This window comes from Harpegnathos saltator, unplaced genomic scaffold (genome assembly GCF_003227715.2).
Source record: "Harpegnathos saltator strain DR-91 unplaced genomic scaffold, Hsal_v8.6 scaffold255, whole genome shotgun sequence".
Lineage (NCBI taxonomy): Eukaryota > Metazoa > Arthropoda > Insecta > Hymenoptera > Formicidae > Harpegnathos > Harpegnathos saltator.
This window is the reverse complement of record NW_020230045.1, coordinates 645,001-670,185: the sequence shown is the minus strand read 5'-3', so window position 1 is coordinate 670,185 and position 25,185 is coordinate 645,001. Positions and strand designations below refer to the sequence as shown.

The window sequence follows — 25,185 nt, the reverse complement described above, 5'->3', positions numbered from 1 at the left end:
AACCTCGAGAAGAAAATTACGGCGAGCCGCAGCGCGATGAATCCGTAGCATATGGCGCGCGTACCGTTTAACCGTGTGTTAATATCCTCCGGACGTCGTAATACGTTAACCGCAACGCGGTGTGCGCGAGTACCCCGTGATATTTAATTTACTCTGATATAATATTGAAAAGCATCCTTGAGCACGCGAAGCGTGTCGATGCGTGTCAATTTTTCACGCTGAAACTACCGACGACCCGTTTCCACGCGAAGCGCTCGAAGCGACAGGTTTCTGGGAAAAAAAAAAAAAAAAAAAAAACACGCTAGACAAAAGGACGGAAATATATCGATTTACTTCTTTCAGTTTCATCCAACGCCCGTGAAAAGTATAAAACGCGTCTCGTTCTGCGCGTAAGTCTGCGCGTAATTTTTGTAAAAAATTGCGAACCGGTTGCTTTTGATCTCGCTTAGTGTTGAATTTTGGTCTTGAAAAAACCGGCATTTCCGGCATTATTATGTCGTTTACTATGCAACTTCTCTACACTTTGCATCAAGATTCGATGGGAATAGAGGCCCTACCCCGAGAGATTGTAGATTGTAGGTTGAATTCGCGACACGCGCGATCTTTGTAAAGGGGTTGAAACGCCCTCGCTTGAAACGCTTCGCGCAACCCGTCACACGGTTTGCGCGACGCGGCGAGTCGGGTAGGGCTCGGTTGTACGCTAATTTTATTTAGAAACGAGCGTGCGTTACCGTGCTCGTTACACCAGGCAATAAAACGGAGCCCGTCAGAGCCCGCAGGCGTACAGTCCGCGCTGTGTTTTCGACTAATTAACGTTAGCGCCGCGTTGCTGCGTGCACGATTTTAATATCGACGAGTCTCCTCCTCGTCGGCGAATTCGGCCCGACTTTCTCATCCTCTTTGGATGCACGATCGACCGCGGGACACGTTACACGCGATCCGCAATTTCGCCACGGGGGTTAGGATCTTCGCGTTAATCCTCAAGTTGCATATGCGCAATCGAGCGCACTTAAATCTAGTTGTATTTCTGTACAAATATCACCGTGACTTTGAAAGTACTCGAATATGTACACTTCAAAAAGAGGAGAATCCTGTTCTTATTATCTTTTTTTTCACATTTATCTCCGGATTGAAGAAAAAGATGGCAATCGCATTCAAAATAACAATCTTGAGTTGATATTCTCTTGTCGGTAAATATCCAATATTGGGATAATTTGTAAGTTCACTAATTTTGATTAATTTGAATCTCGACAAGTTTTTCTAATTCTGAAATTTCATTGTCTAGCACACACCAACGCGGTTTCGTCTTCGCTGTTCCAGCGGTAAAAATTCCGCTAAAAACGGATAGCATAAATTGCTTGATATTTTCGGTTCGTCCATATTTCACGATATTGATCGGTAACAAGCGCGTTCGTTCTGTATCTGTCACCCCTTTTATGTACAATGTTCTTTGACTCCTCGCGTTTCTCGAATGAAATTTGTAAATTGTAAAATTCAGGCAATTCGCTTTATTAACCGGATATCGAGCGAGATGGTCGCCGGGCGCGGCACTGTATTGAATCTTTCATTAGTTTATTCGAACGCGGGAATGAAATAACAATTATATCGTAATTGCCGGCCGTGTTCGCAACACAATTACGCGAATTTATTAGTGATTCGTTAAATTGAAGGTTTCATCGCGGCGACTGCGCGTATATACGACCGGCTTAATGATACAAACAACAATAAACAGCGGTGGCAATAATATCCGTTTGCTTGTTTAAGAATATAATTAATTTGTTATAGATTATTACATTTTCGTCGTGAGGCAAATAAACCCGTGTCTACCAATATAGAAATATTTATTATCGTTTATTTCGCAACTGAGCATCGAGGTGGCCAGCTTGTATAAGAATAACAACGGTAATTATCTTTTCAAGATAATCTAGATATATTGAAAGAGCGAGATTAATATCATCGTCTCTGACCTATGACCTATGAAAATATGTTTAATCTCAATTTACTTAATAATTTAAATCTGAATGATATTCCCAACACACACACACACACACACACACACATACATATACGCGTACGCGTAACAACAAATGGCAATATATTACATTTCTTTATCTCTTCAAAATTACTATTCTTAAAAGATTCTTAAGATGGAGATATATATGTTACGAAATGTTGAAATCATGAATGTCAAATCACCAAGTACTAGCTGTCGAAATATGTACGACAAATATTTAATTTTAATAAAGAGGCAGTATGATTAATTTGCTTATAATCGCATACCAACTTTAGATAATTAGCTTTAGGCGTGGTCGAGTTATGATATCCGGACGATATCCGGAGAGCGAATGTGGACGACGTGTCGTCCGAGCAGCAAACGTATGCTTTCTAGTTTCGGCTACCACGAAGTGTAAGCGAGCAGAGGTCCATGACCTAGATCAAGCTGCGATAAGAGATCTTTCGAGCGCGTTTCGGTACTTTCGTCGAATCTTCGCTTTTCGGAACCGTAGAGACTCCAGAGAGGACTCATGAAAAAGTTAATATCTTAGAGCGCCTGAGCAATGTGTACTCATTCTTATGATTAAGAATTGATTAACACAATGGTATGTGATGTTACTAATAAATTGCAATTGAAATATAAATATAAATTTAAAATATTTTTAGATATTATATTTTCTATGGCGGAAGAAAATTACAGAAAAATGTTCATAATTATTTAAAGTATTAATTAAAGTTATTGTTGCATCCTAATCGGTACGTCGATCTCGATGAGTAAAATAATTGCAATTAACATTGACAAGTTAGAAGTAAAGGACGCGTGTAAGACGAATTGAGACAACAACCTGACGTCAAAGTTTATTCGAACCCATTTTTTTCCGCTTTTACGAACGGAACTATTTGTTTAACTTGTCAGAAACTCTGTAGAACTATTAAAATGGAATTCTCCACAGTTTGTGAGTTTCCACCAAATAAGACGGCGGCTTCATGCATATATAGGCGCACGGCAGATTAATGATAAACGAGAATTTATTGTCATGAACAAACGCACCCCGCGCGGCCACTTCTTCTCTCATTAAGTCCTCGCAAAGCGCAAGGCTATTTAAACTCGAAATAAATTCCGCTTTATCGTCCGCGCACACGATTATCACGTTAGAAACCGAGTACGTTTGCGATATAAACGTCTCGTCTTCTTTTACGTCACCACTTTTGCACGATCGCACTAGGAGGGACCCGTCGTCCTTGAATCGAGAAAACGATCGACCGTTTCCGGCGCCAATCGTCATGACGCGAGCATTCAGAGTTACGACGACGTTAATTAACAGTGTGAGTTTCGCACGTTTTTAAGTATTTTAAGTATTAATCGAAATTTTATCTATTCCTATAATATGACTTTTATCTCTGGAAGTATCATGGTTGATTAAGCAAACAACATTCATAACGGATATTAAATCCGGGTACTGTCCAACTAGCGAAACTATTTATTACGCAGATAATCATAAAATTAATTATATATTTCTTCGAATCATTAGGCTTCAATATGTAAAATAATTTACAACCTAAGATTTATGAGGCTCTCCTTTCCTTGTTATCTCATTCCCCTATTAGTTATTTCCATCGCAGTTAGTTGATACAATCAATTTCCAAATATCGCAATCTCTAATGGCAAATGCGCACCTTTCAAAATTATACTCGATTGTCAAAAAATGAGAAATGAAATGAGGACTTTTGCAGGATGTCAATCTCGTTGCGTTACGTTCTTTTTCCTATCTAGGGGGGTTGCGTAAAGTGTCTCGATATACCGAGAGCACATCAGTAAAATCTACGTCGAACAGACGTCGTCGGTCCGACGGCGACGGCCGTCCTGCGATGATTTTTACCTCGGGCGGTGGCGAATGAAAGGGACGCGAAAGGAGAGGGTGAAGAACGGCTCTCCGCGCTATTTATGGGGGTTGCGCGCACTTCTGTCGGACGCACGCTTAATGTAAAGCCCCGGTCTTATCTTTTACGCGATTTAAGGGGCTTGTAACTGCGCGTAATCACGCAGCACGCGCGTACACACTTTCCTACCCTCCGGAATCCGCCGGTTGAAACGTCCGCTTCTTTCCACCTCTGCTCCCCCTTCCGCCTCCAGACTTAACTCCCACACCCGACCGCGCGACCTTTTTTATTATACCCTTTACACTTTCATGAGTCACGTTATGGAAATGGAGAACTCTCCTATTATCGTGCCACTTTTGACTGCGCGTTTTTAAAGTGTAAAGCGAAATTATCGGAACGTAATGAAGAAGTCAAGCTCTCGAGCGAAATGCCGAAAATTCCCTCCATAAATTTGTCTAAGCGTGTTTTCATCCGCCTCCACCCCCGCTCTCCCTCTCTCTCTCTCTTTCGCTCTCTCTCTCTCTCTATCATCCTGCTCCGATTGTGCACACAGCACGATATTAAACCATGCGCTTACCATTAGCAACTGTTTACTTCCGCCCTCACACTCGCGGAAATTGGCTAAAACGCTATTTTGCGTTTCGCGAACGACGGCAGGGTGCAGCGCTACACGAAGCTTCGCGCAACTGCCGCAACTCGAACGATTTCCTCCTCTCTCGGACGGTGTGTGTTGTGCAGTGTGCAGCAACTGTGCGGACCGCGGCTATGCCAAACAAGGAACGTTAGCGGTCTCGTGTACAACAAGTACAGAGAGCTCGTTCTCTCTCCCCCTCCCCCCCCCTCTCTCTCTCTCTCTCGCTCTCGAAGCGCTTCAGTTCCGTGCGCACCCCGGATTAGCGATCTCGGTCGCACGGCGTTGCGGGAAACAAGGCGGAATCCGCGGGGGCGCGCGCGGTCCGCGCTTAACAGCCGGCGAGCGCGCGTTGACAGTTTGGTAATGGAGCCACGCTGTGTTCGGAGTTCGGCGCAAGATTCAACGGCGCCGTTCGCCGACGACGACGTCTGCTGTGGACATATCTCGCCAGTCGATATTGCCTTTCGGCGACCTGAAAGAGCGTGTCGGTGCGCGCGCGGAAAACGTCGGGGGTTGTGTGTCGCGCGCCCGTGCGGTGCAGCTGCATTCACGTCGAAAGCCACTTTGCCACAGGGCGGTGGCGGCAGCGGCGGCGTTCACGAGGTAAAGTGCGCCCGGTGCCTGTGTGTTATCACGCAGCACGCAATATCACAACTTCTCTTTCTCTCTCCCTCCCTCCCTCTCTCCCTCGCGCGCTCTCTCTCTCTCCCTCTCTCTCTCTCTCTCTCTCTCTCTCTCCTCCCTCTCTCTCTCTCTCTCTCTCTCTCTCTCTCTCTCTCTCTCTCTCTCTCCTCCCTCTCTCTCTCTCTCTCCTCCCTCTCAGAGCGAAATAAAATCAATCTTTCCATTGCTTAATGATCAGCGTGCAGCTGATGCGAGCGGGAATTACGAGATTACGACATGACGCGAAATAAAATTCATAAGACACGCGCGGTTCCCGCGTTTCGGAGAATCGCCCAAACAGGAATTTTTGGAAAAAAATTTTCTCTTCGTTCGATTTTGGTCAGCCGACTCCGCGCTTTTCAATGGGCATCTCTGGGAACGAACGATCTTGCGATTCCTTCGAAATTCTATTATCGTTGCTTTAGACTGGGTTTTGATACCTCTCTCGAGTCTTGTCGGTAAAATTTCGGCTCCGCTTCGATCGAAGAAACGACACGGTCGAAACTGGTCCTAAATGAAAGCTTTATTAATAACGTGCGGAATGTTTCATGCACAGTCGGCGCAAATTAAATGAACATTCGTATGAAGGGACACGCGGAACTCTCTCAAGCGGTCTTTTTTTCCAACGCGTGCTTTTAATTACGCTCACGTCACCTAGCAAAAACTAGACTTTTTCAGCGCGTTTAATTCGAGCGGGATCTATCGCACGAATTTGTCGGCAGCGCGCTTTTGACGGAATTTACCGCGTGAAAATGCACTCCTACACGTCGGAGAATTCTGACTTCACAGCAGGCGCGATCGCACTCGTGGATGCCGCTGTAAATCGGTCGATCCGACGGATTAAAACCTTTGATGCGCGGCTCGATGACACATCGGCATGATTAGAGCGCAGTTTATCGCGCCCGAGCGTGATAAAATCCAGAGGGTATCTCCGCGACGAATATCGACGTTTCATCGTCGACACCTCGTGTGAACTTATCAATAGCTATGATTTGTTTTTCTCTAAGCCCTGTAAAGCTTCCCGTCTGAGGAGAACGTGTTTGACTGAATCGGCTTGACCCACAGATCGTAATAAGAATAAACTGTTAGAGATAAGAAGCAGTCGACAAATACCCGAGAGACATAAGAGACGTAATACCGCTCTTGAATATGTCTCCACGATTGAGAGCATCTCACTTTTTAATAATTAAAAAAGTATCTCCTTTGACTTATTAGCGCACATTTTAACTTATTGCTCAGGCAACGGTAACGATAAAACCTTCACGTTGAACTAACTAACCGGGACATTTGTTAACTTCCTGTTCATTAGTCATCAATTCGCGATCGATCCTTTCGAGATAATGATGAGGAGAAGTGCCATGAGTAAAATTCGTTCTCAGGTCGAGAGTGAAATCCGAGCCGTCTTATTATTGGATCAAAGGTGTGCGCGCTCGTCGGTAATACTTTCGTCAGGCTATCGCGACAGAAGTTCCGTAACGCGAGCGTAGCATGGAATAACGCCTACGCGGACGATCTCGGCGTCGGTCATGTCATCTTCTCCGAGACGAGATCTCGGGGTCTCCTCGGGATAGAGAAGCGTCGCGCTTTCAGAGTACGCGCGAGGCAGCGGTAGTCAGATCGACGGGTCGTTCGCGCGGCGGCGTGTTACGGGGCTTCCGCGCGGCTCCTCGGGGCTCGTCAGGACTTCTCTCGTCCTTCCATCCGGAGAGTAATATTTTTCGCCGGTCGGCCCGCTGGGAAGCGAAAGAGCGGGCAGAAAGATGGCGAGGAGCAACGTCGATGGTCGAGGACGAACGTCGCGTACGCTCGACCTCACCCTCGTGAATTGCTCACCATTCATTTCTGCGACTTTCTGCTTCTCCTTCTCACCCTCGCCGCCACCGCTGCCGACTCCTCCCTCTTCGCCTCTCTCTCTCTCTCTCTCTCTCTCCCTCTCCTCTTCTCATCGTCTTATTCCCTTCTGTAGCCCTCGGGAATTCGAAATCGCAGATTGCTGTTGGAGACGCGTGCAAACGCGCGAAGAGGATTGCAGTTGCGAGAAAGAGGTGGCGGGCAGGGGCGGGGGCAGGGAGAGAAAAAGATAGAGAGAAAGCCGAGGCGAACGGGGTAACCTGGCCAAAGGATGCAAAACTTCCGAAAAGGAGCACCAGGAAAGCGTGAAGTGCGCCAATCACGGGGCCGTTATTGGCGGCAATTATGATAATAGCATACCTCGAGCGAGAGCGGTCGTGCGCGCGGGCGCGCGCGCTCAGCGCACGCACGCGTGTGAGTGCGGCGTGCACGTATACACACGCGTATATACGGGGTGTCCGGCGATTATCCACTACCACTTTTTACCGATAGCTCGCCGAGAATAAATCAGATATCGATTTTGCTTTAACAAAGGTCCGATGGATAGATTAATTACGCGTCGGCATTTGTATTAGGAACGGTAGTTAAATTTAAAATGCACCGTTCCGGCCAATTCGGATGCAAAAATATAGATGAATGACATAGATCCACCGTTTCCATTATTTCTTAAAATAATGCTTTGACTTGAACGGCAAATACCATATTTCACTATTAAATGTCAAGAGAATGGAAAGCGACCGAAAAAAAGAAAAAAACGCAGATTTCGAATTTGCATTTCGAAACAAATACAACGGATTTCGAATTTGCGCTCTCTAGAAGAAATTAGTGAAATCCTGATATTTTTCTCGTTACAGATAAAACTCTAAAAATACTGCGTGTGTGCAGACTTGAATATTTATCTTTGATTATTCCATCTCGTCAAATTCCATCGAACAGTCCGTCGGATTACATGCGCGAAGAAAATGTATGGTTGCAGAGAAATCATCGTAAATCACATTTTACGGAGAAGACTAGACTTGTCTAATCAAAGCGATGCGCGCTGTACAAGCAGTTAAAAAAAATAAAGCGGTTCTCGCCGGCCACCCAGTATACACGACGCGGCCAACCAGACGCACGGAGAAGAAGAAGAGTGCCGTAGGCTCGCGAAATACCGGCCTCTATTAATCATGTAAACGGTTTATCGCGGGTAGGAATATTACTGGCTGCAATAATTACGCGCAAATTACGCTTACGAAAAAGCGCGGAGCACGATAGTCGCGTCCCCCCGCAAGGGCGGCGAGGACGCGCGCGCTTTCACACGAACCAGTTGATTTTTTTTCTTTTAATGAGTCAGATTAGGTACGCGAGCTTTTTATTGCAGCCCGGCCACCCTTCCCGTAACGGACCGATAAGCGTACAAACGGACAGATTAGGGATACATGCGCGAGCTTGTACTCGCTATAAAACAGCTCTAGATAAATGTAATCGCGAGGGGGATCGAATACTCGCGCTGGTTTTTACCGGCGCGGAAAGAAGTTCATAAATCGCGGCGGGAATATCTCTAGCTTACTGTCGTTTTCGATTTCTACGAGGCTCTCTCGCGAGTCAGAAATAAAGACTCGCGTGTCTCGTGGTTCGTATCCTCGTCCCTCGCTTTCTCAACGTGGCCATTTTCGTAACTTTGCACGGCCGAGGCGCGCGTGAGCCCCTGAGATCGTCGCATCACACAATGTTTGTGACGCGCGACGGTTTGACGTAACGGGTCGCAATACGTACTCTATATATACATCACAACGAGCGTTTCGGATTTCTGTATTATGTTAACTGCGCAGTCCAGTCATGACAGAAATACCATCTCTAGTCGCGATACTCCTCTCTCGTACGTTCTCCCCGCATACGCGTCTCGCAAATTTCGCGCCGCAAAAACAATCCCCCTCCCCCCCCCTCCCGCCGACTATAGTCGCCGACATTTCGGGTCCAGCCGCAAAACACACCGCGAATATTCCCCAAAGCGTTTCAAATTGATTTACGCGCCTTTCGCCGTGGCCTCCTTCGAAAGAGAACAACATCGATGTATCAACGGGCGGACAGTTCGCAACGAGTTATTCGCGGATAATCGCGAGCTTCGCGAAATCTTGGGGGCATCCAGAGCGCCGAGTTAATTACACGTCACGCGGCCACTATCGCGAATAGTTTCGTGCTTCTAATTGGACACGTGTAGTTATTTGCTCGGTGAGCGCCAGGCGTACGTGCGGCCGCTACAAAGTGTACACGTACACGCACGCGAGTTACGAGCGTCGCGCGGCTCTCTCTCTCTCTCTCTCTCTCTCTCTCTCTCTCTCTCTCTCTCTCTCTCTCTCTCTCTACATGCACGCGCCTATAGGCGCTCCATAAAAGCGCGCGGACACCATAACTTCGCGAACACGCCACCCACGTTCGCGCGCACGCCGATAAGAGCGAGAGGCAGAGAAAGAGAAAAAGAGAGTGAGAAGAGGGGGAGGGATAGAGGGTGCACACGCATGCACGCGTTGCGTACAACGAACGAGCGCGCCTGCCTCCACCCACGCACGCTCGCGCGCACACACGCATGCTGAAATCGACCGATGCCACCCCTCAAAGTTGCAGCGAAAGGTTTTGCATTAGATATGCAGAAACGCGTGCACCGTCGCTTTACCGCGGTTTATCGGGCGATTTAGCGATCCTGCGATCGCTCCGTCGCGGCTTTCGCGTAAAAAGACTAATTAATTAAGCCGTTCGCTTCGAAAGCGACGCGACTGAAGCGGCGAGACGAACGTTTCGAGCAGGGTCGTTGGAAGAGGAGCGATATGACATGGTCGACATGGAAAAAAAATCTCCGATACGGTTAACGACGTTTCTCTATTATCTTTGTCGTTAATGCGTTAAAAATGACTTTGATCGTTCGATCGTGTTCTCCCGGATGTGTCTGAAGACCGGTATATCGTTCCAGCTTTTCGTGGAAATTAACTAAACTTATATAGGAAACATCGTAAAAAAGTTAGATCAAACGACAAGCCGTAAAGCTATATTATTTATAACGCGGGTTATTTTCGTGCAACAAACCCGCCTTCCACCGGGAAGACCGTAAAAAGTTGCAAATATGTATAAGGAATATCAAGCAAACATAAAAATAGCGTGTACGTTAAAAATGTAAATGTGATCGATGCAAAAATATGCTGCAACTTGAGATCGATCTATCGCACGACATATCTTGTGTACCCTTCAGCGCGTTGCTGCGAGTTGCATGCGATGCATATGAATTTCTATTATACCGTATGTAAGCTTTTTGACGTCAAATCGGTCAAGGACGTACAAATATTTCGTACGTATGCCAACGCAACACAAAACAACATGCAGCGAATGTTATTTCCCCGTAGAATAAATATTGCGCGCTTGTGTTGTTTTTCGTCGATTTACTCCGCGGTGTCCCCCCTCGCCGAAACTTTTGCCACGCCTCAAATGTTTGGAGAAATAACGTCAATCCTATTCATCAAAGAACAGCGACAAATACAAAAGGGAAAGCTGTTCTCATCGAGATTTGGCTAACCTTAAATCTCATATTTTAACTGAAACTTAACTTGACGCGTTCGGAAGAGGCCGGAGAGACGAAAGTTCAACGACAGACAGGCATTAAAAAGTCGCGATGAACGATGATTCACTGTCGAATCTTCGTCGGGGAACTGCCAACGTCAGAGTTTATTAAATGATTTGCGACGGGAGAATTTACCGAAAGCAGATAGATATAACGCGGTAAAGCATATCGATACTTTGCACTATGCGATATAAATAAATTGAGAAAGTGCATATTAAGCACAATCAACACTCGTGACAGTATCGATCGTTCGAGGTACTTCGATGGCGAGCGAATATGAGTGTAAAGCTCTTTCTTCTCTCTCTCTCCCTCTCTCTCTCTCTCTCTCTCTCTCTCTCTCCCTCCCTCCCTCCCTCCCTCCCTCCCTCCCTCCCGCTCTCTCCTCTCTCTCTCTCTCTCTCTCTCTCTCTCTCTCTCTCTCCCGCTCTTCCTCTCTCTCGTGAGAAGGTGCGAGATAAGTTATCTCAGTAATAACTCTGAGCCGTGTGACGTCGTTCGAATAAAAATAGCGATAACAGCATGACACACCCGTCGAGGCACCGCTAAATGATCTATGTAATTCGTTGTGAGTCATAAAGATTTTCCTGCTATAAACCGCATGTTTGCGAAAAGAAACATGCGCTGGAACGATCTATTATTATCGTCCTCGATATCGCTATTATTTTACAACGCCAGGCAAGCCACGTCAATCGATTTCTCTTTCGTGCGATTCGAGATGGTTATTTATTTGATGTCTGATTGCAATCCCAGTGTCTCAATATTCCAAAATTGCACAATTAATCGTATAATTATACAATCGCTCGATGAGATTGCTATACCGGAACAGAATTCGCAATGCGATTATTTTACGACGCGGGTTTCACATTTTCCGACTCGTAACTCGAAGAATGATTTGGATACCGTAATGTTACATAATTCTCTTTCTTTTTTCCCCTTCTCCCGTGATTCCCGTATGACATATTGAGTAATGCAACATCGTAACGTATTATTTCGCTATAAAGACCCGCCCGCGGGCCGCTCGGCAACATCACAATTTATAGCGCCTAATGGAACCGTAAAAATAAGAAAATATCGCCGATAGACATTTTCTTCTCTTCCTTCAGGGAAGTACATCATTCCCCATAGTCCTCCTCCTTTTTCATTATTATCGCGACGTATACCGGCGCATTTGCAAACAGTTTCCTCGCAAGGCGCGGGTGCATTTTTCTAAAACATCATAAATCATCCAGCCGTCCATCATCTCATAACGCGAGCTGCGAATTACGCGACCCGCAACGGTAGAAACTCGTACGATATCGAACCCGGTAATGCGAATGCGGGGCGGAAACATACTCCGCGTGAAAAATACTCTCCTCGATCTGCCGCGATCACGGCAATTGATTCGGGCGGTCGGATAGAGAAGGAGAGATTTTGTCCGCCATCGCGAGACTATCATTTTCCCAGAAACTTCCGCGACTTGACGAGCTGCTTTTCCTCTACGCGTGCCCTTATTTCCGATTCGACGTGACGACCAACGTTGTGTTCTCGCAACGGCATGAGACCGAAACGTGTAATCATTAATAATCGCAATACTTACGATTTTCGCCTTCGAACGCGGCTAGCAGTTTGCTATCGGCTCTCTCTCTCTCTCTCTCTCTCTCTCTCTCTCTCTCACACACACACACACACACACTCGTTTCTCGAAACACACTTTATTTCGCATATGAAAACGAAACGCAGACGCGACGCGAGCGTATTTATTAAATCATCTTGACGAGAAACGTGTCCGGGTCAACGCCAGAACGGCAAATTTTCGCTCGTCGCATGTTCCGGCAAAAGCTGTATAGAAGCTTATACATACGGCTTGTTTATCGACGGAATGTCAATAACAACTATGCCAATCTTCCCTTTGCTCGCTCCGTATCCAGCCTTAGACAATGAAGCACTCTGAGTTCTCATGAACAGATAGTCGAGTGGAGAAGAGCAGAAGGGGGAAAAGAAGGAGGAGGTAGCGGTGGAGGGAGAGGAGGGCGGCAATTACGCGTAATTCGCAGGTGTTGTGAGAAAATGGCGGTCGCTGGATGTGTTTTCGACCTTAATCGCGGCAATTTTTCTGCCATTACTAAGTTTATCGGCACGGCTCGCTCGACCGCTCGACACGACGCGACGCGGCGCGGCGCGGGCGATTTTTTATTACGATCACGCTCTCGATCCTACCCGGTCCGCGGAAGAATAGAAAAGATGCGCAAGAAACAGAGCCGTTGTGCGCCGTCGTTGCACTCATTAATCTCGAAAGGAGAGGAAGAACCGTTGCGCGCACGGTAAAGCTCGCTCGCCGCAGCGCGAGAACGGCGAAATTCGCGATAATCCGACCGGAGAGGCGATTATAACGCGGCATTTACACCGCGCTAAATTTCTTACCTATTTATTTATCTACTCGCGATAATGGTCCCCGACGGGCGCGTTGCGAAATTTATCTAAATAATTTCATATACAAATAATTTCGCTCAACGCGCGTACAAAGTTCTCGCAGGATATAGCTGCTGCTGCCGCTTTCAAGAGAAGTACATGTATCTTCCGTGCAAAGCACGGGCCACTTTTACTCGTGCGCGATCAAACAATGAAAAACACCGCCAAGTTGAACACATTTTTTCGCGTCTCTAAATTGGCGCTCCAATTTACGAAGCGGAAAATTTTAATTTATAGCAACGATTAGTCAAAAGTTTCTTAATCTGCAAACGAATCGAGGGTATTTCCCAGTTTCTACCTGGAGCAATCGCCGCGCCAATTTCTTTATTAAAAAACGCAGATCAGGTCATTTTTTAATTAATCCTCCGTATCTCTGTCGCTCGCCCCCCCCCCTCTACCGTCGTTCTATCGATCCGCCGGGTGGGTCTCGTGTGTCAGAGCGATATTAAAACGCTATCCGTTTCTCGGGCAATGAAGTAAATATGTCGAAGGTGATGTAGAAATACGATCAGCCGAGACCACGTTCAGGTATTTCCCGTTTCCCCGTATATCTTCGCCACCTGCACCCGTTTCTCAACTTTTTCATCGAGATGTCCCCTGCATGTTTCATAAGGATCCCGCGCAAAGGTGTAAAAACTGGGATCGGCGATGGATATGCGGATAAATGAAGCAGTAAAGTGAAATTCGTGACGCGACATCGCGCCGACACGAAAATCCTGAAAGGCTCGGCAGAATTACGGCGGAAACGAATGATGAAATATACCTCGAATGTGTACTGTATTGTGTGGATTCTCGAGCAATTTACTCCAAATCGTTGCATAACATCGCGAACACATTTAAGGAGAGACTTTAGATCGCGCGCGGGGGAGGGGGGAGGGAGGGAAATATGATTGTAAATTCTTTGTTCGACCGGAAGTTGGCCGTCGTATCAATTGACATTCAGTTGAAAAACAACAAGATATCAAGTTATAGAATTTCTCGTCAGTTTTTCGCCACGTAATGCTGGATTAAAAATGAGTTTCTCTTTCCGTCTCGCGAAATGTTACCTTATTCTCCTATTAAATATACCATCTACGGTTTTTCGGATCTATGTTATTTCCTGCACTTCAATTAAACCGGCTACCGACGAGGCGTCGCCGTGTCTCTTCTTCTTTTTTCACACCCCGGGGGATCGCGGATGATGCATTGTTTCGAACGAAATATTAATTAGGAGTCGCCGTGTATTGTGTGCCAAACTATTATTCTTTCCTTTATACGAAAGTATTCATTATGATTCATTAGTAACGCGGCTCGTACTTCCCGGTATAAATAATATTTATCACGCGCGCACCACAAACATTAATTAACGAAATTCAGGCTGATGTTCGAAGGGGAGCGCAACACGTCAAGGCACGGTGTTGTATTTCGCGTGTCAGAAAAATGTTCACAGGATATTTGAGAATTTCGTCAAAAGGTCAAGCTACGCGCGTGTCTCCTTTGTTTCTGTAACTCTTTGTTCACGAACGAGACTATCTCTAGTTTCTCGCATATAACAGCGTGAGAAAAATCGTCTTCCTCCGAGGACCGGAGGAATCCCTTTTCCCTTGCAGAAATAATTTATCAAAACCATTAGACCCTGACTGCGCGATGTTTGTATATTCGTTTAAGAAACCGTAGTTGTAAGCTAATGAAATAAATTGGGCAGGTAGTAAAATTTATGGGCTATTAAAAGACATACAATTACATTAAATTAAAGGCAAGCAAATAACAGAATATGTGTCAGCGGATCTCGTTAATATCGTTCCGCGATAGCTAACTTTAAAACTGTATTGATAATGAAATTGTTATTGAACGCTGTCGCGCGTTGAATTGATAAAACGATAAAAGATATCTAGAAATAATCGGTAGCTCGACATTTTTATCCCTTCGTATAAATAAGTTTCACAAACTCCGAAATATAATTATTTTGACGAAGAAGTTATTCGAATTTATGGAATCCAATAGCTCTTTGAGGAGAGAGCTGCCAGAGACATAATTTATTCCGCCATTACTGAGCCAATCAATTACATATTTCTCTCCATCTCGAATTGCACATTCGTTGCAGTTCGCTCTACTCGGTCAATTATCGCCGACAAAGCTCCAAGAGCTCACGCGAATGACCCTGCGCTTTTTCTAGTACATCATACAAACGTATGCCATATGGTATATGCGTCCTTCCCTTCTCTCTTCGCGATGGATTAATGGTATCGGAAAAGAGCGATCTGTAGGGGACGACGGAAAACACGAAAGACACCTATTTCGACATATCGATGTTTTTCGTCGCGAAGCCGTCGCAAGGAATTGTTCCGGCGAAATTAAATATAATTGAAACGACTCTAACAATAATAATGCTTTGTACAATGCTGCTAATGCAAAAATAATCACGACGTCGTTGAAAAGAAATACGTCAAAAAGGGGAGGTAATAACAAATAAGGATAACTTGTGAAGGTAAACAAGTTTTGCTCGGAAAGTGTAAACAAATAATTAAAGCAATAATTAGAGCAATAATTAAAAGGTTACTTGAAACTTCGTCTCGAGATTCTCGAGTTTATCGTGCAACCCAATTCAAATCGGGCTGTATCGATACTTTCCAATGCAGGAGATATCTGCGACGAAAAATTCCATCGACAAAACTACCATCCAAATAACGAAATTAAATGTTCGTATCTCATATATGTTTCAATTATTATATATATTTAAATAATTACGTTTCCCCCGCACGAGACACACGGGCCACTCGAAATTGCTTCGTGATACGACCGAATAAATGTCTCCTCGTCGTCTCGGTCCTTGCACCGTGCGTAACAATTAGTCAGGGATTAAGGGGGCGGCCGGTAGCTGAATGACGTCGACAAGACCGCGGAGTGTTACGCAAGTCTGCGAGTGCGTGAGCTGCGCGCGCGACGGATGACAAGGCAACGGGACACGAGCTCTAATCGCTCTGCGCCCACCCAATATTGATATAAATGAATGACGAGGCGCTCCCCTCGAGCGTGGCTCCTCGATCACGGACGCCGGCACCTAAATTTCGAGGAACTTGGTTCCCCAAGTTTCGCCGCCGCGACGGCGACGGTAACTTATTCCGCGTGCTCGCGCGGTGCCGTGTTCGCCTTAAGTTTCGCCGCGAAGTTCAACGTTCATCTACCGGGCATACGCTCCGCGCAACACTATCCGCGCGATCGTCGTGGATTTCTGCAACACCGGCTCAAGATTTCGTTCGTCATCCATCCTAGCCGTCTCGAGATTAAGCGGGGCGTACCCGCGCTTTTGCGACTCCCGCTTGACCGCCCCGAGATTCGCGCTCTTTCACGTTTCCGGTCCGTTTCTACGCGTTTGAAGATATGAAACAAGAAAAAAAGAAAGATCGCGCCTTCACTCGAGAAATAAACGCCTGAGTTGCAGTCGCGCAATGAGATCATGGAAAGTGGACGTTGTGTAACGACGAGTTGCCTACTTACTGCTTCTTTTCTTCGTCTTTCTCTCACTTGGACTTTTGGCGGAGAAAATTGAGTTTTATGAAGGAAGAAGGAAGAAGATGAAAGACACCGCTACCCGTTCTTCGTACCCGTTCTTCATCTTTGAATATAATCGCGTCGCGTGTGTGCCTCGTGTTGCAAGTTTCGTTTTCCAGTAGAAAAAGGTTTCGCGTCAACTAGGGATGCCGATTTTGTTTTCAAACAGATCGATTTAAAAATCGATTCAAATCACGGGGGAAAAAATTGATCTTTAAAAAATCGGTTGGTAAAGAATCGACTTCAGAAAATCCATTTGAATCGGTGTGCATATGGAGTGAACCACTCATTAAAGTATACTATCTGTCAAATTTGTACGCTCTAAAGTAGACTTCGTGTAATTCGTATAAAGTTTAATATGAATTAAAGAAATTTCCTTGAATCGATTCAGTTTCAGAAAATCAATTTGACGATTGACATCGATCTTTTAGGCTCCGATTAAATCAATTCGGCAATCAATAAATCGGCATCCTTAACGTCAACAACACATGGAAAGCGACGGGCAATAACGCCGCCGGTTTGTCATCCCGCGAGCACGGAAAAGATTTCAAAAGATCAATTCCTCGAAGAACCGAAGGACATTCTTGCGACACGAGCGAAAGATTTGTGACCGGCGTTGGTATTACGAGACGAAGCTCTCTTTGCATCCTGCACGTTACTCATCCGGCACGTTAAAAATAATTTCCCGCGTCCGTCAACCGTGCGATCTTCATGCAATCGACAGTGTGTCCCCGGCGTCGTATTGTCGAAACGGCAAGCGGCGGTAGCGCGCGAGCTGACAAAGTGTAAACGAGGAATTACTTACGAGCCGGCTAGCTGATGGCCGACGCGCGGACTTTCGTGTAAACAGACTAGTTTGTATTCTCGGGGCAGCGTGCACGCGCGCTTTGAGCATTGACTTGTAAAACGAGACCAAACAGAAGGTCTTCCCGCGGGACACGTCAAAGCGAGCCTTCCGTCGGTCCCGGTAATCTTTGGCTTAATGACACGACATCGCGACGCTCGCGTCGTCTCACGAATTATCCTTGGAAATTCAAAGCGACCCATCACAGTCACAAATTCATCCCCCCCCCCCTCCCATCCCTGAACACGCGAGTCTACGCGATCCGAATCTTTCGGGTATTCGTGCACTTTGCGAAGTTTCGCAGCGTAAAAAGACGTCTCTTGAGGCAGAGAAAGAAGGAACTGCATCTAGACATAAGAGCTAGCTAATAAGAGAGCACGCGCTGGAAATATTATATAATTGCGTGGTGTTTCTGTTTTGTACTTGGACGATACTTGGTAACGATGACACGTACTTTACCGTCACGACATTGTTAACAATTTGCGATAATATGTACTTGAACGTTGGCTCGCGTGAGTGACACGCATTTTCTTCTCTTAATTACGTAGCTAATAACCTACTACTACTTGGAACTGTCATCGCGAAATTTTAATCGATCGCGAGCAAATCAACCGTCGCCTGAGCCTGAGAATTGCGAGCGCACGTCCGCGATTGCATCGCTTTCCGATGAAAATGGGAGTGATATTTCCCTCCCATTTTCATCGGTGACAAATCAAATTTCAATGCGAGAAGTTGCTGATTGAAAATCAAAGGGCCGCATTTTCGCCCCGCCATCGAGATCTCCCTGTCTCGCGAGCATTGCGAAAACGGACCAGGGATTTACTGGAAAGCGTGGAAAGTAAACCTAGCCTAGCAGTTCGCAGCGACGCACACATTCGGATTAGAATTGATTTCGATGCTGTTGTGAAAAGTCGACAAGAAATCACTGGTGGAACATCAAGAATGGCATTGCCGTTTAAAATGAAATGTTCACATATTCCATTTATTTATCGTCAACCGAGCCAAGAGAACACGAAAACGTAGCAAACTGTCGCTTCCGATGGAAAGAGTTCACAACATTAGGAAATTTCGATACTTCGTACGTCATTTGTCACGTAATGTACGCATTAACGCGATGCAACTCGCTTCGCACATGGCATGAGAAAAGAAATAGACGACGACTGCATTTTTCACTCGATACGAAACTCGATTTTGTTTATCTAGCACTTTCAACTCGATGATTACGTCCGCTAAAACCAACGTCAACGTTATATTTGAAACGGGTAATTCATATCCTTCGCTAAAAGAAAGCAGCAAAATTGACGATCTATTCTCGCGCATCTACGACTTTAAACACTTATTGCACGTATTTGCTGCTGACCCATCCATTTTACTCCGGAAACTCGAATATATCGATTTCAAACGAAATCGACGACATCTATTTATACTCCGCAAACAAACAACCGATAAAATCTATCTTCACAAACCGACGAAATCTGACGTTCGTATTTTTCACATTGTCCGCTGATTCACTGATTATGTTTCCCGTCACCCTTTCCATTGCCACATTGCACGTCAAGGTACACAAAAGTAACACAAATCGTCGTATATTTCTGGTCCACATACGTAAATTGTGACAAAGCCGGCAAACCGTACTTTCGTGACGTGACAATGTCAAAACTCGCGTTTCTTCATATTTTCTACGTTTTACGATTATTGTTGATTCGCGTGCGCGACGCGAAAAGACACGAACGTTTACAAGTCGTAGCCGAAAAACGCGATAAAATTTGCAAACAATAAAAAAGATTTAAATATTTCAACTGCTTGTGCAAAATCGGCTCAAATCCAAACGCCCGGATTTAACGTGAATTTCGCGATGCATGCATTTACTGGCCACGTTCGAAAGACGTGATAGAATCGACAATCATGCTCCCACAATCCGCGATCCGGCACAAATAAAAATGAACGCTTCGCTCCACCGTTTTCTAAACGATCTGGATATTACACCAATAGTTAGCAAAAAACCGTTTTGCGCGTAGCAATTCGGCACGGATGCTTTTTCCAGTTTATCCACGAAAAGGCCATAAAATCGGCCATCCTATTTGCACGATCCGATGAATTAAAAAATTTGCCCTTTAATACGTTCACCGTAAATTCGCATATCGCACGCGACTCGCCCAAAACTCGTTTACTTTTTCGCTTTGTTCATTTATCCGCATCAAACATCGGAACACGCATTCATTCGCGAAACCGGCGGAATTATAATCCGTCGCGTTTGTTCGAGAATTTTAATTTACCGTAAATCGAGCTCGAAAACTGACGACTGTCACACAAGACCGAACAAAAACGCATTTATGCGCATTTAAAAAAATTTTATTCTCGCACACGACGTATGGCATTTGTTCGCGATCCTCCGTTACTTTCATCACCGATTACCGAACCAGATTGAACGCAAAATCGCTGATCCCGCGAATTTCCATCGATCGGTTTCTCACACGCGCAAATGCTAAGCACAAAAAGTTCCAGAGCACAAAATTTGCATCACCGAATTCACAAGTGCACGATAGACAGCCACAGATTCACCGTTCGTGTAGTAATCCTTTCGATTGATAGAGACACAAAATTTCACACATCGGCAAATGCAACATGAAAACCAGCGGTGCATCTGCGCGACTCATCGGCAGAAAAAAAAACAAATCCTCGATTTTCCACTAACGTGAACTCTGTCGCACAATTTCGGCACATCTCGATTCGGAAAATCGCAGAAAATCCGCTGCGTCGCGAAATTGGCTGAACCGGCGAAACAAACAACCCACTTCTGGATTCTTCACTAACCTAAAAAATCGCTGCTTGTACTTCCGCGACAAAGCGGCGCTCGAGAGATCGGAGACGCAGCTCTGCGACATGAACGCGTATCGGCGGGGGGATCAGGTTAATTTGCAAATCGACGCACTCCGATTTCGAACACCGCTTTCGCATTCGCCACTTTTCGTCACAAATTCACACAGTGTGCAGTGTGCTCGAGTCGCGAGAAATTTCGAAAGCGCTGCCGCGTGCAGATTTCATTGTCATTGTCGTCGTCGTCGTCGTCGTCGTCGTCGTCGTCGTCGTCGTCGTCGTCACAGGTTGCTTGCTCCGCGTTCTCGATCGCATCGATCGAGCGCACTTCGATAATGCCGCGACCCGCACGAAACGGAGAATCGCGATCGCCATCTTTTGTGATGAGAATGGGAAAAGCGAGCGCGGAAGTACAGGCAAGAGCACAGAGAGCCGGTACTTACGAGACACTGGATGCGGAGAACAGTTGGACCGAAGCACATCGCACAAACAGCCGAAAGCCAAACAAAACCAGAACTGTCACTGTCACTGTCACACGAAACACACTGTCGAGGTCCGCGGTGTCTCCTCGTGTATCCCGTCCCGGGAATTTGAGCACTTGTCGAGCGATCTCTCTTTTCTCGGAGCACGTCTCGCCGACGGCCGCGGTGGTCTCCGACCACTGCGTGTTACCTTTGGCTTTGCCGACGGTACCCCGGCCACCGGAGGATTATATTCCCGAGCGAGAGTATCTCGCACAGACAGATTGGAGGCCGAAACGGTCGCACCTCAGCGCACACAGCTACGCCAAATTGTACGATCGACGAAACGGGCCGTTACACTTGTTCGCTCGTGCGCGCGCAAGCGTGCGAACGGTGTTCCAAAAAGACGCTACGGGGACGCACTTGAACTTAGCCGCGCGCGACAGAGCTCGTCGCGTTTCACCGTACTTTCGTGGAGGAGTCGCGAGTCTCCATGGCGGTAGGTCGCGGCGGGCGAGGCGAGGCGGGGCGAGGTGAGGTGAGGTGAGGTGAGGTGAGGTGAGGTGAGGTGAGGTGAGGTGAGATGAGGTGAGGTGAGGTGAGGTGAGGTGAGGTGAGGCGAGGTGATGTGAGGTGATGTGAGGCGAGGTGAGGTGAGGTGAGGTGAGGTAAGGTGAGGTGAGGTGAGGTGAGGTAAGGTGAGGTGAGGTGAGGTGAGGCGAGGCGAGGTGAGGCGAGGCGAGGAAAGGCGAGATGAGGCGAGGCGGGACAAGGCGAGGCGTGAACGAGGTGAGGTGGACGGTGCGACTCGACACGAACGAGGGTGAAATAATTAGAAGCGCGAATAATATCCGTCGCGACGCGACTACGAAGGGAACGACAACGCGCGGCGAAACATTCCCTGCAACGGCGACGGAGGAACTGAGCGAGCACAGGGGACGAGAGAGCGTCTCCCCCCACCATACCAGCCGAGCGGCGGCGGTGGCTCCTACCACGGCCGGCGAGCGCTCGGTCGTCCTCGGCTTCGTTCGTCCTGCGGTCGGACCGGCTTCAAACCAGCCGCGCCGTCGAGCCGTCGAGCCGTCGTCCAGCCGTTTCGCCGCGCCCCGCGGCCGACTTCAAGGCAGTGAAGATCGCTCGCTCTCTCTCTCTCTCTCCTCCCCTCTTCATCCATCGCGACGCGTTGCCTCGTCATATTGTAGTTAGGCGGCTCGTGTATAAAGGCGTTACGCGGAACTTTCAGCGCGCGGGCCGACTCGAAAGTCTCGTTCGAGTCCGTCGTTCAACGAATCCCCCGCCGATGATCCGTGTTACCCCCGTCGGAATCGTCCAAGCATCTCGAGTCGAACGGCGCGTAGCTTCGGTAAGGTGAGTCTAGTTATAGGTTACCAACGTAACATTGGCGCGCGAGCGGAGCACGGTCTCTCTCGCGGAAGGAAGTACGATAATCTGTGCATACATATATTGCGAGATTGCGAAATTTCGCGACAGTCTCTCGCTCGAAAAGATCTGTCCGAATTAACCTAAAAGATAACGCTCGTTCGTATCGTCGAACGTCGTAAGCCAAATTATGGCTGCCATGTAATAATACTCAACAAACGATCCAAGATGGCTTCCGCTCGGCAATTTGAGCGTTAACGGTTATCGAACGTTAAAAGATGGCTGTCCAGAAATTGCGATAAAGTTCGAAATTGCACAATATCACAAAGTTCGGAATGTCGTTCTCAACGAAACGGCCGAATTCATGATTGTCGATATCTCTCTCCAACAGAGTAATAGTCGCGGGTCGCATTTGGAGATGTTCGGAATATCACGCCTGCAATTTACAACGCTTGGACTTTGTATTCGATCCATGTTAAACGGACACTTTCGCTCAGCGCGATTCTCACTTTCTCCGATGATCTCGAGATGTGATGTAAGTACTTATTGATTATTAATCATTGACACCGTTACGTGAACGTTAAAGAAAGTGAACGTTAGTTGTATTCGTTGCTTGTTTCGCAGCGGTAGCGACAAGATTAGGCAGACGATAAGATTACAAGAACGATTCGTCTGGACGATGTCAATTGCTGCTCCATTGCTCTTCCCACAATATAGCACATTGTATGTCACAAGGTTCACTTCTAAAAAAGGTATGTTAAAAAAGATATGTTAAATGAGTGAATTTATTCTGTATCAAAGTGTTGAAACCCCTTTTCCACGACTTGGCTTGGTTGTCATGTCGCGTCTTACTTCACATTACTGCACATTCACTGTCGTGCATTTTGACAGTTCGTGATTATTCGTGGTTATTCGTGGTTGAACTTCAAGATTTTACAGCTTTTTGTACTGAATTAATTGACTTTAAAATTTACTTATTCGAACCGCAGTTATTTTTTTACTGTGCAAATGTTGTGTTCTTTTTAATATAATATAAAAGCTATATAGCGCGCGCGTAGCGCGCGTCTGTTGTGTCTTAATAAATACAAAAAACATATAACGTAGAACATGATATACTATATATGCATAGGAAGTATTATGTCGTACATAATGATATAGATATATGGTTATTGAGTAAATAACTATTGTTTAATGTTCCTGCTTATTGTTGAAAATGGCACGTTTTTTACTCGTTCTTGTTTTTTTAACTTTAAAATAAGAACTGCTTATTATATGATTAAAAGATATATAAGGTATCGATATTTTCACCTTTCTCGATATTAAATTTTTCTTTTATTATTCTTATATATGCTGGAGATAAAATCATTATTAACGTAATGAACATTATTAAAATTATTAAAATTTTATCCTTACATTAAGGATAAGAAATAAGGATTTATAGGAACGAGAATAATGATATAATGATACATTCTATAAACAAATTCACATTCTGAAAAATTCTTTCATAAAATATCTACCAATAAATTACGAAATATTTATTTATTTAGTCATTATTTCCAGTTATTGCTTTTCAATGCTATCATCTGTAAGGTATTGTACAAAATAACCGTATTGTGCAGTATTTTATTGTACGCGTATGTGTATATGTAACACGACACGTATTGTTCCCATTAGAAAAATATTTGCTTCTCACACGCGCGGACACGATATGTTTTATTTAGCGAAGAGAGAGAGAGAGAGAGAGAGCCACACAAATATTCATACAAGTCCCATTATTTTGCCAACTTATTATTAAAATTATTCATACGATCGTTTGTAAAATATAAATATATCGCAAATGTATCAAACGGAGGAGAAAAATAGAAGCGACGAATTCATCCTGTAGTGTTCGATTTTTCTCGATATTTTTACTTCGTGGACGAGCCACAATATTTTTAGGGAAGCAAATGAAGAGATATACGATTACGTGAAGCACGCGAACGTTAGCTGAATTTTAGAGCATGCGTATTTACGTTAGCCTGAATTGCGTAAATGGTTTCACGTGTCATTCGAGCGTATATCAATATTAAGAAATTAATATTTCCTCAACGATGACCGCATCTTTCCGGTGACGAATACCGAATACCTAAGGGAGATACGATTTCCGCTAATTTACGCTTTTGTAATGAGGCGTTAACGCCGCGACGGAAGGTGTTTCCTTGTCTGTCTGTCCGTTCGTTCGCTGCCATATCAGGAAAATCGTTTAAACGAGCGCGTCCGCCTTCGCGTTTACAACAAATTACCGCGCGAAGTGCAAGTGGCAGACGGGAAATTATCCACGACGAAGGAAAACAATCCAAGGGAGAGGTCGCAAACTCCCTTGCGTTTAACGTACGCCTGTCTCGAAAACTGGAAAACATCGGGAAGTTTCTCCTGATATGGACTATTCTCCATCTTCACTTTTCTCACCTTCGCTTATCCGACCTCTTAAGTGTGAACCGGCGGAAGTCATTTTCGTTGCTTTAACGAAATGGGAAACGATGGTTTACTCACCGTAATGCGGCGAATAGATTGGAAACGACGCGTCGTTAAATATAGAAATAACGCGTTATGAGAAAACAGAAATGGGGTTACAAAATTCTCGAAACTATAGCAAATTCGGCGTCACGACACAGAGTTCTCGTTCGTCTATACTCTCCGTTTGATTTTGCATGTCGGTTGACGCATCTAAATTCCACCGTATGTACGTTTATTCGGTTTACGAAAGCTCTTTACTCTCAATCGTCAATTGCTCGAAACACCATTGATGTGGCAACTCTCTCTCTCTCTCTCTCTCTCTCTCTCGCTTCGTAGGATCCTAGTTGCAGGAGCACGTCGTACAGGAAACAGCAACGCAAAGACACCACACCGCACATAGTAACTCTGCGCTCCGAGCGCTCGTACACAATAAATTGAACAAAGTTAAATCGCACTGATGAGCGCATCGAATGGTTTACGATGCGCGGTGACCCATGTTCGGAGTCTCCGAAATCGCGCGCGCGCGCGCGTACGACAAGCAGAACTCGTAAAGTGCGCGCGAAACCACAGCCGGGCGTTTGCGAGATATACCGCC

At 45.8% G+C, this 25,185-nt stretch overlaps 1 protein-coding gene and 1 long non-coding RNA gene across 8 annotated transcripts in view; one reads left to right on the top strand and one right to left on the bottom strand.

Annotated features, from left to right (window-relative positions):
- Positions 1-25,185, bottom strand: part of LOC105191890 (latrophilin Cirl) — a 501,575-nt gene that overhangs the window by 367,652 nt on the left and 108,738 nt on the right. For 3 of the 7 annotated variants that reach the window (XM_025299202.1, XM_025299205.1, XM_025299203.1), the window contains exon 1: positions 20,697-21,264. The exons of 2 other annotated variants lie outside the window; for them this stretch is intronic. The gene's annotated coding sequence lies outside the window, so the exon portion shown is untranslated. Of the gene's footprint in view, positions 1-20,696; positions 21,265-25,185 lie in introns of those variants that run through there. 2 more of the 7 variants (XM_025299201.1, XM_025299207.1) reach the window with 2 other exon arrangements.
- Positions 21,708-25,185, top strand: part of LOC112588628 (uncharacterized) — a 32,208-nt gene continuing 28,730 nt past the window's right edge. Inside the window, exons 1-3 of the long non-coding RNA XR_003112966.1 lie at positions 21,708-22,082; positions 22,486-22,629; positions 22,719-22,846. This is a non-coding gene — a long non-coding RNA (uncharacterized LOC112588628). The remainder of the gene's footprint in view (positions 22,083-22,485; positions 22,630-22,718; positions 22,847-25,185) is intronic.